The sequence below is a fragment of the Anser brachyrhynchus genome (genome assembly GCF_964034855.1).
Source record: "Anser brachyrhynchus genome assembly, chromosome: 1".
NCBI lineage: Eukaryota > Metazoa > Chordata > Aves > Anseriformes > Anatidae > Anser > Anser brachyrhynchus.
This window is the reverse complement of record NC_137694.1, coordinates 87,894,456-87,909,082: the sequence shown is the minus strand read 5'-3', so window position 1 is coordinate 87,909,082 and position 14,627 is coordinate 87,894,456. Positions and strand designations below refer to the sequence as shown.

The window sequence follows — 14,627 nt, the reverse complement described above, 5'->3', positions numbered from 1 at the left end:
GGCTGCTCTTACAAGTGTGGCCAAGGGAGGGCAAGGCCCTGTGGCGGGGGGATGCTCTCCCGCTAGGCCGGAGCTCGACCTACCTGCCTTACAGCCTGTCACCGCGGCTCGGATCACTGGGGAGCCTCTTGTTGTCAGTTCCCGTGGTAAAGCCCTTGGAGGACAGCGCCAGGGATTTCTGGGCTGAGAAGCCTCGCCTTGGGAATTCGCTGCTCGTGGCAGTTTGCTGTGGCAAATCCCCAAAGGCGGCGTGCGAAGCGGCAGCTGAAGTCCTGCGAGAGCAGCACGGCACCTTGCCGGTCGCTACCCGGAGCCCTGAAGAGAGGAAGGAAGAGACATAAAGCCGTTGGAGGGGAGAGGCTCGGCGTGGTTATTTGAGACCGCTGCCTGCCGAGTTGCACAGTCATTTATAACTGCTTGAAGTGCAGGGGGATGGGGCTGGGGGATGGGAGGGGAGCTGGAGGAACCGCAGCGTGTGGGAGCTGGGGGCCGCTTGGGCTCCCTTGTCTTCGTCGGGGACGAGACGGCGAAGTGCGGGGCCAGAGGAGGGAGGAGGGCAAGGGCGGCAGCCGCTAACACCTCGTAGCTAACACCTCCTATGGACGTGTGCGCTGGGGCTCCTTGGGGCTGGAGCGCGGGCCGGGGTTTACAAAGGCGCCTCCAGGAGAGGGGAGATGGGCACCCGGCTTCTTCGGGGTCCTCAGAGAAATCCCAGCCTGTGCCGGGGAGACAGATTTCCCCTCCAGCAGGCACCAGGGGGCTGGGGCGGCGTGAGGGGGCGCAGCGAGGCTGGGCCGGGCGGCTGAGGGGAGCCCCGCGGAGCGGCGCCCTGTCAGGGGGCTCGCGCCCGGGCCGTTACGGGGCGGGCCCCGCGCGGCGCCTCAGGGGAGCGCGAGGTGCACGCGCGCGGCCGGCGGGGGCGTGGCCTCCCCGTAGGGGGCGTGGTCATAAGGGAGGGGGGCGTGGCCTACCGAATGGGCGTGGCTTGTCGAGCGCCTCCCCTGCGGCTGCGGGGGGCGCCGGCGGAGGCGGGCCTGTCTCTTTAAGAGCCCGGCCGCTACCACTGCGTAGGCGGCGGGGGGGGCAGGTTGAGGGGGGGGGGGTGTACGGCAGCGCCCGCCCTCTGTGTGGGGAGGGGCGGGGCGCGGGGCCGGGCGAGCCCACTGCCCGGCGCGGGGAGCGAGAGGCGGTCCCGCCGGCGGAGCGAGCCGGGGCCGGTACCACTGCCGGGGCGGGGCGCGGCGGGAGCGGGCCGGGAGCTGGGGGGGGAGGGCGGGAGCGAGGGGGGGGGGGAGAACGGGGAGGGAGGGGGGAGCGGGGGGGGGGCTGCGGTGGGCGGTACCACGCGCGCGGCGGGCAGGGGGGGAGGCGCCGGCGGACAATGGAGCCTGTGTGCGTCTGCGGGCGGGGGAAGGACCCGGCGGCGGCGGGGGGACACGGCGCGCCGCCCCCTCCCGCCCGCCGCTGAGCCCGCCCGCGGCCCCCGGTGAGTGAGGGGAGGCGGCGCGCGGCGGCACCCCCCCACCCCCCAACCGACCGCCCAACGGTCGCCCCCCCCCCCCCCCCACCGTCCCCTCCTCAACCGCCGCCCGCCGAAAGTTTGAGCCGGGGCTGAGGGGGGCAGGGGGCTTTGTTGCGGCACGGGCACGGGGGGCGGCTCGGGGGGGCACGGGGAGCCCCTGTCCTCGGCTGCCCCGAGGGGCTGCGGGACGGGGGGGCGGCGCCGCTGAGCACGGCCCCTCGGGGTGCGCCGGGACAGGTGGGCGCACGGAAGCTGCGAGGCTCGGCTTCCGCACGGGGAGGGGAGAGAGCCCCGCTTCTCCGGCTGCCCGTCCCCAGAGCCGCCGCGATGGAGGGGACGGGGCGACGAGGCCTCTGGCGACCAGAAATTGGGGTACGGGAGGTCCCCTGGGAGGGCGGACAAAGCCCGACACGGGACACGGCGGGCTCAGATGCAGTCGTGGGTTGTTATTTGGGCATAAAGCACTGAGGTGGGATGGTTACGCGGTTAGAGGTTTAATAGTAAACAGAATGAGGAATCAGTCGGGAAACTGGCAGGCAGCGAGGTAACAAAGTATGAAATAATGAGCAACAGTGGGGAGCTGGTTGTGGAGCGTCTCAAAGCCCGCTGTTGTGAGAGGGAGGGTGCTAGACCTCGCTTGGGGTCTGAGATTGGCCTAGAGGTGACCGAGACCCTTGTCCTCGAGAGGAGCATCAGCTCCTGCAGCACTTGCCGTGGAAAGCAGCAGCTTCCCCTTGGCTGGGGCAGTTTGTCACCTCACCGGCTCGGGGCAGAGAAGAACAGAAGGCTGTGCCGAGCCAGGCTTGTCTCGCTCAGCCTTGCTGCGGGTGACTGTCGCTCTCCTGTCAAAACAGAGTTGGAGGAGGCGGGGGAGACAGCTCTTCCAGTTTTGAGGGGTTCCAGTAACATTTTTGTTTTCCTCGTAAGTATTCCGTCCTGGATTTCTCCATGAAAAGCCCACACAGGCATCATAGGAGCCGTGAAGCATCCTTAAATGTATCGAGCTTTAAAAAGGGGGGGAAAAAAAAAAGCGAAGCATTTTTTTTTCCTGTTTTGTTGGAGGTTAATATTCAGTCAGCGATTGCTCAACGTATTACAAAAACAAGTATTGGGAAGCTAGGCAATGCACTACACGAAATCAAATAAAAAAATCCCAGGGAACAGAGGGAGAGAATTAACATACCTAAAGAGCTGTAGTCCTGTCTTTCTGTTTACCTCCCTCCCACTTCCCACTAGGGCCGTAATGCCTGATGCTGCTCGTGGGGCTGTCACGGTGTGGGACTGGTGAAGCTGAGCTGGGGCTGAGGGGCAGCAAGGGCTGGCAGGCGGTTGTGCCTTCACCCTGCGTGTGCCCGTATCCCACTGCAGGCCCATCGGCCGGCTGCTGGAAAGCGTGGGGGTAGCTTTGGTGAGGTACTGTGGCCATTTCGGACCGGTTGGGTGCTGGCTCTAGGGTTGGGTTGGGTTTGGTTTGGTTTTTAACAGCGATCTCCAAGCAGATTATTTTCAATGAATGTGTCCTTTTTTTTCTTACTCGGAGCACAAAAATGGCTCAGGGGCTCGTATTCTTTCCTTGTCTCCCTTGCTGGCTCCTCCTCAAACAACAAAAGAAAGGCAGCTTTCTTTTTTAAGTTGGAGTTAGCAGCGATGACAGTTTTGGGATTTGGGAATTTTCCCAGTAAGGTGGGTTTTTTGGTGGTTTTTTTTTTTTTTCGGGGGGGGGCAGATTTTGTGGAGGAGGGGGTCTTGGGGTCTTCATCTCACTGCACTGTTGTGAACTCTTAACACCTTAATTGAAGGGGTGGAGATGCTGAACCACTAACAAAGACCTCCTTTATCCAAAATGTTAATCAATCATTGACGTTAAATAAGTGTGAACAAAACCAACTAAAAAAAAAAACAACAACGAAACAAGTTTTTGTCTAAGTCCCCCTCCCATTCAGTTGCTCGTCTTTGGTCAGGTTAGCGTTAGAAATTCTTCTGGGGATGTATTTTGTGTGTACATAGACGTATTTGGTTTTGGCAGCGTTTGGTAAAAGTTCTGCTGCTGACTTCCCAGGATACGTTTTTTTTTCCCAAGGCAGATTGTTCAGTTCATAGATGCAATAAAGATGTTTTGAGAGAAACTGTGATCCGCTGCGGAGCGAGGGAAGTAGTGAGAATATGACAATACTGTTGTAACCATCTCCTTGTGGGGTAGGGCTGTGCGTAAAGGGTGGTTTTTTTTTGTTGTTTGTTTTTTTAGGTTTCTGTGGTTTCTGGGGAGGCGTGTTGCTTTCGGCTCTTGTGATCAGTTAATTTGTTTATCGGTCAACACAGTCTTCTAAGCGAGGCAAGACCCGAATTTCAATGTGGAAGAAAATAAATAGGTGTCTGTTCATACAACCAGAAACTTTGTAGATGTCTTCTGTATATTATGGATACAAAGAGCACGGACTGTTTCGTCCCCACTCTTCCCTCTCTCTCTCCCTGCCTCCCCATCTTGCGTTTTCATCTTTGCAGTTCGTGCACTTGGATTGTTTTCAGTTAGGGTTAGCCCACAGCCAAAGAAACTACATTTGTCACTGAATATCCAAATATAGAAACTAAGGCAACTATAAGCCACACGGCTAAAATATTCATATGCGATGGCTTTTGTGAACAGTTTGTGTTCGAGGGGGATAAGGATGGACTAACCTTTGATCCACATTTCCTGGCGATTCAAAGACTTGCTGCTCTGTAATATGTTGAATTTACATCCCTATTTCTATAGGATTTTTTCTAGAGGTTTTTTTTTTTCCCCTCTCGAGTTCCTGACACACCATGTTGCCTTGCTAGCTGTGCGTGTGTCTTAGGAGTTCTGTTGGTCTTTAAAAATTCAGTGGAAGAAAAACAAAACCTGACCCCCTTATCTCTATCCCTAGGAGCAATTGACACTCAAGTGAGTATTGAAACTAATTCACATCCTAAATGTCAGCTGTGTTACCCAGCAGGGCTTGATCTCTCCTGCTTTCCAGAAGTTTACCAGCATTTCTTCAGAGCAAGGCAGGCAGCCTTCATAAAATCTTCCTATCTGGTTTGCATGGCCTTGGACTTCACAGAAATCTCCGTGCCTCAGTGAGGTCTGTGGTCTGTTTACATAGATATCAAGTCCTTTAACCCAGCGAGATTTGCTATGGGCTAGGATTTCCTGCTTACAAGCTCTGCTGGAGTCCCTCTGGTCTTCCTGCTGGCAAAACGAAGGTGTTAACTCGGGTTTTGAGAGCGTTTTGTGAATGGAAGGAGATCTCACTGCTGACGTTGTCTGAGCACTGCTGCGCCTACCGCATGTGAAATGGCTTTCCCCATACCTTTACTCCTCTGTCAGGTTTTTATGTCCCTGCTTTAATTGTCTTGGGGCTGGATCTCCGCTGTGGTAGGGACTGTGCGAGCACCGAACAGAGGGACCCTGCCCGTGATCAGGGCTTGCAGGTGGTCTTGACAAACTTGGGCAAAAAAGCCCGTCTGCAGGGAGATTTTGGAAGAGTTGCCTCTAAGACCACGCCATCTTACGAGCACCAGTTAACTCTGTAACAACAGCAAAACAGAAGGTGATGTTTTACTGCCTGCTCGATCCCAGTCTACTGGTCCGATGGTGACTTTAAAATGAGTGTTGCTGGTATTTTTGAAGAAACGGGGTTGCATCTTGTGGCTGTATCCTCAGCTGTAGGAGCTGCGATGCCTGCAAGTGTGCCTTTCTCTGGTGGAGCTGGCTTTCAGGCAGTCCTCAGCACATCCCCTTTTGGGCTCTGCACCAGCCCTCCCTTTGTGCTGGTGTTGCTGCCTGTGCAGCTGCGTGCTGCAGTGGATCAAGGGACTGAGCTGGGTTATAAGTAGCCTGGCAAAAGAAAAGGTTATATTTAGCCTGGGTGGGTTTGCCAAACTCGTTTGCTGTTTGGCCACGCACGCGGTTGTACCGGCACATCAGACAGCGTGGTGCAGGGGTGGAAGTAAATATTGGTAGCAGCAGTCTTTTCAGCTGGCGTTGCTGCCAAAGGGAGTGCTCATCTAGCTGTACCTCTAAGAGTCTGCTAAAGTTGCTAAATGTTTTTTACACCTATTTGTTACAGCTTCCCTTGCCTGGGAACAGCTCCTTCGGTTTACCTTCTCCTTTTTGCCAACAGTGTTTCTCATCCCCGAACATGCGTGCGATGCACAAAAAGAGGAGCCCTCTTTAAGCAGCTTTAGCGGCGGCAAAAAGAGGAGCGTCCTTGTTGAGCTGTGGAAAAGTTTCTGCTTCTTCAGGACCGTCTGGTGATACAGAACATGCAGTGTAAACTGATGGCAGAATATTTAGCGTGGTTGCAATTAAGCAGTGAAACTCACGCTGTGAGAATCATCAGGAGCAAGGATTCAACAAGAGTTAAAAAGGATCAGATGTCTGCAGGAATATGAAGAATATCCAATTATCGTAATCAGCGATAGTAGAAATTTCGGAAGGAGTATTAAGCCCGTGGTCTAAACCTTGATTTTATTGTGCTCTAACAGATGTGCTTCTATGTTGGGGAAAGAGAGGGAGGGCGTAACTTGTGTCCGCGTCTTCTGCAAGGGTCTCGCGTGAACTTGCCTGGGACTGGAGTTTGGGATGTGCCATTAAACTGCCTGGGCTTCTGCCTCGATCCTGGTGACCTGTCCTGAAATCCGGTCTGAGATACTGAACCGTGGCTGTGGTGCAAAGCGAGCTGCTGCTGCCCGGGTCTGTTGGTGGGTTTTACTCCTGCTTCTGTGCGTTGTTACCTGCACCTCGGTGGTTGGATCTCAGCGATCTGGTTTTGATCTACTCTGACAACACTCGCTGAATTTATTTTAAAGGCTGTTACGAAATTGCAGTTTACTGTGTCTGAAGAATGAGCGTTATCTCTTTGGGGTAGCTGAACACGCTCCAAGATCCCTTTTTTTCAGGGAGACTTAAAAGCAGAGGTGAGCTTTTCCTTGTTTGCCCTCAGAGAAGGAGCTGGTGGAACAGGGAAGGGAGATGAAAAGTGGCACTGTACGGTGGGTTGTTTGTTTGTTTGCTTGTTTCTAAAGGCTTGGCAGAATCAATGAAATGCTTTTGAAGCAGGAGAATGGCAAGTATGCTTTACATGTGACATAATTTCCTTCAACAAAGCAGGGCTGAGAGGTGCCGGAGCGATGTCCTCTGAGAGTTCACTGAAAATTGGGTGCTGTAGCCTTGAAAACAATGCTGATTTTAAGTGCTCCTTAGTGGTACAGTCTGTGGCAAAAAGAGCGCGTGACATATGCTGTGGTCTAACTGCATCCAGGATCGGGGGAGAGCTTGCCTCTCTCAGTATTCAGGTCAGCGTGCTTGTGATTTGGGCACTGAGAGCACTTGAGCAGTTCCTCTGGGCTGGTCATCTCCGTGTGCACCTTCTGAACGGAGGGAGAGTGTGGGAACCTGCTCAGCCCGGGCAGCTGGGGCCCACGGGCTCTTCTCAAACCAGGTTAGGTTGGATCTGGCGGCGAATTTGGGAAGAGAACCTGGCTCTTAATGTGCCTGGGATCTATTGGCCAGGTCATGTTACTTATGCTCTACAAATCGCTTTAAATCCGCATGTCTACTTGCGTATGGTGCGTGAAGCAGTTTTTGCCACCTTTGTGGTATGTTTGGAGTAGAGCAAGACCCGAAGGACAATTCTGTTTTAGCGGCTCACTGCTATAGCAGTGGGTCTACGAGCAGCGGGCCCTTTTCCAGCTTGCTCAGCTGTGCTCTCTGTGTTTTTGCTAAACCGCCTTCCTCAGGTGCCTCGATAGCGCTGCTCCTGCGCCTATGAAACGGCAGTGGTTTATCTCCGTACCGATCTGGCACGCTATTTGAGGATTGATTAGAAGCGGCGTATTTGCAGTGTAATTTAAGCCGTAGCTGTCAAAGTGGAGCGGCCACGGCTTCTGCAACTGGAGCTGTTGCAGCGGGGAGTTGAGGCCATCATCGTAGGTGCGTGCAGAGGAGCTCTTCTCCCAACTCGCGCTGGTGGGATTGAATTTTTCTGCAGCGTTTTATGTGTATGGATGAGAAGGGAGTAAAGAACTTCAGGCCGAAATGGCTTGACAGCTTGTTAGTGAGAAGACACTCGCTCCTGTCTCAGAAAAACCACCCTTAACCTTCTTGTAGTCGGGGATGGAAAGTTGAAACTGTCAGGCAAATAGCCACCATCCAGAAGAAACGCTTCTGAATGTTCCCGCGAAAGGTAGCTTTGATTTGACAGTTACGAGGCTTTGAAAACAGCGCTCTGTTTATACAGAGCGGTAAATAACTTGAAGTACTTTAGGCTTTGCTGTGCATGCCTGGCTAATGAGAAAAATATTAAACATGTACGTCTTGTGTAGAATGAGGGAGGATCCTGCAGCAGTTGGGGTTGCAGGCACTCGATGCTTTTATAAGATCACGTCAAAGCAGTAGAGGAGATAATAGGCCTGATTATGGAATTGCATAATTTCTTGTCAAAATAAGAATTTCCCATGCCATGTTGTGAGATCTTTTAGGTGACCTCACGTTATTTATCAAATGTCAGTTTTTCATCCCAGTGGCTTTGATATGATCATGTAGCATCCTGGAGCGCCGTGTACGCACAGTCTTTGCTTGCTAGAGGTCTTTGAAGTGATTTCCTCCTCAGAAGAGTCATTGCTCTGCTGACGATCCGACGTTTAGCAGCTAGGAAACCAGCTCGCAGACGCACAGCGCCAGGTCACCAAAGGCTGTGCTACCTGTAATGCGCCTATTGTGGTCACAGCGGCACAGAAGCGAGAGGCCGAGCACAGCCAGCAGTAAGCAACACGCAGGGGCTGTAGCATTTCTTCACTCTGCTGCCACAGGGACTCATGTTTTGTCCTGCCGACCTCCCAGGGAGGAGAGCCTGGTGTTAGAGAGCTGCGGGAGGGAGCAGGGCAGGGGGCAGCTGGTGGCGACGATCCTGGGTGAGAAGTGGCGCCGGCGGGCAGTGCCACGGGTGCTGACGCTTAGGGGAGCCGTGACAAGCTGCTCGTTTGGCTGAGAGAGAGGCGGGGTGCCTGTTCAGCGAGGGCTGGGCCGAGGAAGGTGTGGGGTTGCCTGCAGCAATTCTGACGGACACGGTGTGTGGTGCCCCCTTGCAGCGTGCTGCGGGGTTAGGGCTCGCCGTAGCACCGGGCTTTCCGTGGAGGAGGTCTGTCTGGTGCTGACCCGTCCTGGCCCTGTTGAGCTCACGAAAACTGACAAGATTGCAGCCTGGGGTGTTTTGCCTGAGGACTGTTTGATATCTTTCATTCTGGAAGCCTAGCGAGGGGATGCTGAAAGGAAAAGAGAAAGTGCTTCCTCCTTTTCTTCAGTTTTCCTCATGCTAAACTGATGGGTACCTTATTCCTCCCAAGTCTTCTACTTAAACAACGTGGCGTTACTATATAGTGAAGAACAAACTGGTGTCTCTTCAGCCTTGTCTTCCTATCCATTGCATCCTGTTTGTTCCCCCCACCACCTCCACAGGTTAGTTTGTGAAGAATGAGCTACCGTGACAAGCTTTGTACAGGCTTCTTTTACCTATGGTGGTTGTTCATGCTGACGTCACTGTTTAAATTTTCAAAAAAATAAGCCCAGAGGAGTAAGAGAAAGGAGATTGCCTCTGGCCCTGAACGTGCTACCTGCTTCCCTAAAAAACAGATGAAATTCTGACAGGAGGCAAAGCTATGAAGGCAGCTGGTCGGAAGCTCTAGCGTTCTCCGCTGGACTCCTGCACGTAATGTTGACTGATGCTAGGTCTGTTAACTGCTAACACAATGTAGAAAGCCGCAGAAGCCTGTCATATATTAGGGAAATAATGTTAAAACATTCCTTGAGAAATCCCTGATTGCTAAAAGCTTTTGATCTTTGCCGGTGCTTACAGTAGTGGGAACTCTAGAGCAGACAGGCTGCTGCTAAGGTAAGTGACGCTCCGCAGAAAGTGCTAAAAACTCCGGCCGTGAAGTACACCGGCTGCTCCCGGTGTCCCTAACGTAGGGGGAGCCGAGCTGGCTCAGGGAGCTGTGCTGGAGGATGCTGAGGCCGAGCTGATGTTAGCGGGATGTCACAACACGGCGACGTGACAGCAGCCTGGCCGACCTGCAGCTGCAAATGCCCCTCGTGTTGGCGAAGCTGAATTGGTGTTAGCAACAGCAGGAATCGGTCAGCCTGTACAGAAGCAGGTAGTTGTAGCTTAGACGTTGGTATGTGGTTTTTTGCTGTGTTTTATTTCCCCAAAAACTGGCTTCTGGAACTGTGTCAGAATATGCCAGGCGACTGTTCTAGTCCCAGGTGTATCACGTAGTTCAGTTTTATACACAGTAGACGAGAAGTTGAAAGGGTCTCCAGGTGTCTGTGGACAACTTGAATCTGTTCATCAGTGTCCACAAGTGTCTGTCTCCTCCACTAATTTGTGCAAGGAGTTGTGGAAAGAGTTGTATGAAATCAGTAACTGTCTAGGAAAGGCGATCATCCTCTTTGTATTAATGACACACTGAAGCATTGTTAGGGCACCAAAAATAAAGTTTAATGGAAGCACAGTAGTCTTCCTGACATAAAGTGTTTGAAGTGTTACTAACAACTTTTAAAATTATGGTTACAAGTATAGTGGGCAACATGTCTATTGCAACAGATTATTTTAGAATTATTGTTGTAATACTCCAGCCAAGAAACTACTTAAACAGCCTTTACATCGTGGCTGCTGTTGGTTATCCTTGTGCTTGTCAGAAGGAGGAGGGAAGAGAACAGTCAGTAGAGATCACACTGCGTGAGGGCACGGGGCGGTTGTGTTGGGAATGTCATAAACTACTTTATTCTCTGAGCCCTTGGGTCTGCGTTGTCCTTTGTCAGTGATTGTTTTGACTGCGCTTTTTTAAGAGTGGAGAAGGAAAGGTAGGACTTGCCCAGAGAAGCTGTGGATGCCCCATCCCTGGAGGTGCTCAAGGCCAGGCTGGATGGGGCCTTGGGCAACCTGGTCTGGTGGGAGGTGTCCCTGCCCATGGCAGGGGGGGGGAACTGGGTGGGCTTTAAGGTCCCTTCCAACCCAAACCATCCTATGGTTCTGTGACTTCCTGTGGCTGTCCCTGTTTTGAATGGAGTTCAGGAGAGTCTGGTTCTTGGAAAACGTCCATGTGTGCGGTGGTCAGAGTTAGGGGGGAAAAGTGTGGGAGGGAGAGTATCGGCGTTGTCTTACCCGAAGGATGTGGACACAGACACAGGCCCAGTGGAGTTGGGTTTGTGTGACCACAGACACCACGTTTGCATGGAGGTGGTTAGGTATGTTCTTGTAATTCAAGGATGTTCCTCCCGTGGTCCTAAATTCTTGCATTAATCTGAGCTACTCAAAGGAACCTCTTTTCCTTGTAATGGCATAGTCTCTTGGTTGCATTTTCCATGTCAGTGCCGTAAATTTTCCATGTACATTAAGCGTGCTTATCTTTGCTCAGCCCCTTTCTCCGTGCATGGCGCTAGTTCTGGGCAGTAACCTGCCTGTGTTTCAGAGGTTAGTGGAGCGGTGGATGCACACCATGTGCACGAGGAAAGTTATTTCATCAGGCTCTTAGGGAAGTTGCAGTGAGCCTGGTGAAGAACATGTGTGTCCCACATTCATGTAGTGAAAGGAATTTAGGTGGCAAGTTTTGGATTCTTTTGACTGAGAGTTGCTTCCAGTAGAAGATTACCAGCAAAGTAGTAATGCTGTGGAGGCTTCTCTGACTTATGCATAAGGTGGAGTTTCTTGGCTTTGTGAAAGCGTGAGAACCTAGTGTACGCCATCTTTTTTATAGCCAAGATGTAAACATATCAAAGTCTGTGCTGTTTCAGGGTAAGTGAGGGCCATCTAGAAATTGGTGGCTGGCTGTGAGTTGCTATCCGGTCAGCTTAGTATTAGCAAGCTGGCTCAGTGATTCTGAACTTCCTGAGTTAGAAGGGAGCCACAAGGACCATCGAGTCCAACTCCTGGCTCCACACAGAACCACCCCAAAATCAAACCCTGTGCCTCAGAGCACTGTCCAAACCCTTCTTGCACTCTGTCAGGCTCGGTGCTGTGACCAGTTCCCTGGGGAGCCTGTCCCAGTGCCCGACCACCCTCTGGGTGCAGAACCTTTCCCTAACACCCAGCCTGACCCTCCCCTGTCACAGCCCCATGCCAAGAAATTGATTTGTTGAGTCAGTGGGATTTGCAGCGTACCAGGGAATAACAGATCTTGCTAGTTTCCCCAAATCAGCAGCTGCTTTGGGGCAGAGTACAGTCCATGTGCTGTCAGAGGTGCCCAGGAGCAAGTAGCCACTGCCTTTCTGGCAGAAGGAGCACATGAGCACGGCAGCTGGAAGTCTTTGGAGCAATGATGGTGTAGTTTGATTAGAGGATGAGGTTTGCAAACACTGCTATGGAAAGAGCCAGGACAGTAGCTAGTCTGGCTACCTCCTGATTACTCGCTTGAACAGGCGGCGTTGTGCTGGGTCCGCATGATGTGTATTGATACTGTGCCTTCAGCCCTGGTGGCTCTTCGGGTGCCCAGTGTGTTTTCTGCCCGTGTTAAAGAAAAAGCACAGGGGGAGCAGGCAGGGGAACAACAGAAGTGTATTTGAACAACCAGCTAAAGCCTGTCCATGTCTGTACCATCAGGCACTGCTGCCTCCTTTGTGGCAGCACCAGTGAGCATGTGGCCACCTGGGTGGCTGAAGAATAATCCTATCTTTTCTAGAATTAGTTTTCAGCCTGGTCACGAGTGCTAATGGTGGCTGGAAGGGAAAGGCTTGGATGGCCTTAGGCTGATGGCTGTTGCTTTCCTGGGTCCAGCACGTGCTTGGCCTGCGGAAGGTAAGGCAGCATTTTGACAAACCCCTCTGAATGCCGGTGGGTTCACCACGAGCTGTGTTACAGGCACATGCTTTACGCTTTCCTGGGGAAGGATGAGAACAGCCTTTGCTAGGAGGTAGGGGGCAGATGTAAGGGTGTAGTTACAAGCCCCGAGTGGGGGCCGTAGCTAGAAACTGGGACTGGTTCAGGGGAATGAAGGTTGCCCCGTGTCCCCATCTCCTCCAGCGTCACGGGGAGATGTGCGTGGTGTTGGAATACTCACGTCAACGTACACAGTCGCTTACACATGATCTTAAAGGCCTCTGACTGCTCAATAAAAGCATTGAATAACACTTCCTGCGTCCTCCTTGTTTCCTGGTTGCACTCTTATCGATGAGGTGTGTGACCAAGCACCTTGTTAAACAGCCGCTTATTAAAAAGTAACGCGTGCTGCTCAGCCACAGGTGTGCAGCAAGGCAAAACTGGTCAGTTCTGCACAGGGCGAGCACCCGCGGTGGCTCCGCGGGTGCCACGGGTGCAGTGGGGTCACCCCCTGCCAGTGCAGCCGTTCTCCCTCATAAGTGGTCAAAGGAGGGTCGGGGGAATGGGACGGGCCCTTCCCAGCACAGTCGCATGGAGGGAGCGCGTTGGCTGATTCACCGCCTCCCCCCACCTCCCTGCTCACGCGGGGAGCCCACTGGTGCCCATGTGCTTCCTGCTGCAGGCGGCTCGCGCAGCTCCTGCTGCCGGCACCATCGGGCTCCGACCCTCCTGCAGCTGCTGCTCGGCGTCTTAGTCCACCCGCTCTCTCCTCTCCTTCCCACCCTGCTGCCAATTCAGGGTGCCGGCTCGCTTTGCCTTCGGAGTCACCGCGTGTTGTCTGTAGCAGCAGATCTCTAGCCTTTTTTCTTTTTCCTTGCTGATTTTGGGCTCTCGCCGCCCTCGGTCCGGCACAGACTGACAGTCTCAGAAAGGCCGTGGGGAAAAAAAAAGAAGCGTGCTCTTTCTTGTACACCGAGAAAGAGGTTTCTTGCCTTTAATGCTTCGTGTCACAGTAAGGCCATAAGTTGGATACTTTTATCTACTTGGTATGCCTTCATTTCATCTCTCCACATTCTCCTCCTCAAAGCGGGAGAGAAGGCTGAAGCCAGTCAGTGCTAACTACGGCTGCTCCCGCTGAAGCAGCCCTAACGCTGCGCGCCTCCAAGTACCCGGCCACTCATCACTACCAAGCAGTGCGAGAGCTGCTTCTGCGGTGCAAGGGCACGGAGAGGGAATAAGCTAGCTTGGGTGGGCTTTTTTATTTATTTTTTGGACCTGTTTGCATCACAGTAACAGGGTGGCTAGTTCATAGAAGATGGCTCGTGCGCAAGTTGCCACCAGCTAAGCTCAGCTGAGCGTGTATTGTTAGTTGCCCTGGGGTAGCTGCTTGCGTGCTGCAGGCTACGACTGTGGGGAGCAGTAAAGATGGAAAAGCATTGTGATAACTGCGTCTGGGCCACCACAGCAGTGCCTCATGTCTGGTGGTGTCCCTCTCGTGGTCCTGGCCCGTGGTTTATAAGGCCGTCTTTCTCCGGTGCTTTGCCGGGTTGAACCCGACCGTTCCCTCTGATGGGTTCTCCCCACCGCGGTGCGTGCTGGTGTTGGTGTTTGCCCTCCCAAGGGAACAGGCGGGTCTTGTCGCTGCCCTGGCAGAGGCGCGTCAGGCTTGGCACCGGCATGGCACGGCTGGTGTCGTTTCGGTGGGTGGGGTGGGGGAAAGGGGAGAGGAGCTTCAGCTGGGTAATTGGGTGCAGGGCTGATGGTGCCGCTGCGGGAGGTTGCGCTGGCTGAAGCAGCTTGTTGCGATGGGTGTTTGTTCCAGCTCCTGTCTGCAGGTGTGACCTGGCTAGATAAGGACGGTCTATCACGGTGATGATTTCATTGTTTGATTTGGCTGGATTGGGTGGAGAATGTAGCTCCATTGTTTGGGCCTGGCTTTGTAGTTTGGTTTTGTTGAGGTGGATTACATGGTGAGGTATTGCCCCACTGTTAAGGTGAAGCTGCAGGAGATAACAGTTGGAGAATGTCGGAGGGAAGAGAATACGCAGAGGGTTTCACAACACGTAACTAATCGAGCCTCACAGCAGCTCCTGCGTCCCTGCTGGAGGCATCTGGTCAGCAGCAGGCACGGAGGCTGCACGGAAAGCCCCTGGCAGCGCTTTGGGAGTGCACTCACTTGAACCGCGGGGCTGTCCTCGCAGTGTAAACAGCTGAGTGCTCGGGGACCGCGCCGGCCCCGACAGCCCGGGTGCTGTGTGGGCTCTTGCTGCTCT

The 14,627-nt window shown here is 53.5% G+C and overlaps 1 protein-coding gene across 9 annotated transcripts in view; it reads left to right on the top strand.

Annotated features, from left to right (window-relative positions):
- BCL9 (BCL9 transcription coactivator) overlaps positions 1–14,627 on the top strand; it is an 83,698-nt gene that overhangs the window by 53,374 nt on the left and 15,697 nt on the right. Inside the window, exon 1 of one of the 9 annotated variants that reach the window (XM_080573847.1) lies at positions 1,006–1,067. The exons of 5 other annotated variants lie outside the window; for them this stretch is intronic. The gene's annotated coding sequence lies outside the window, so the exon portion shown is untranslated. Of the gene's footprint in view, positions 1–1,005; positions 1,068–1,127; positions 1,218–1,333; positions 1,487–1,664; positions 1,895–14,627 lie in introns of those variants that run through there. 3 more of the 9 variants (XM_080573849.1, XM_080573851.1, XM_080573852.1) reach the window with 3 other exon arrangements.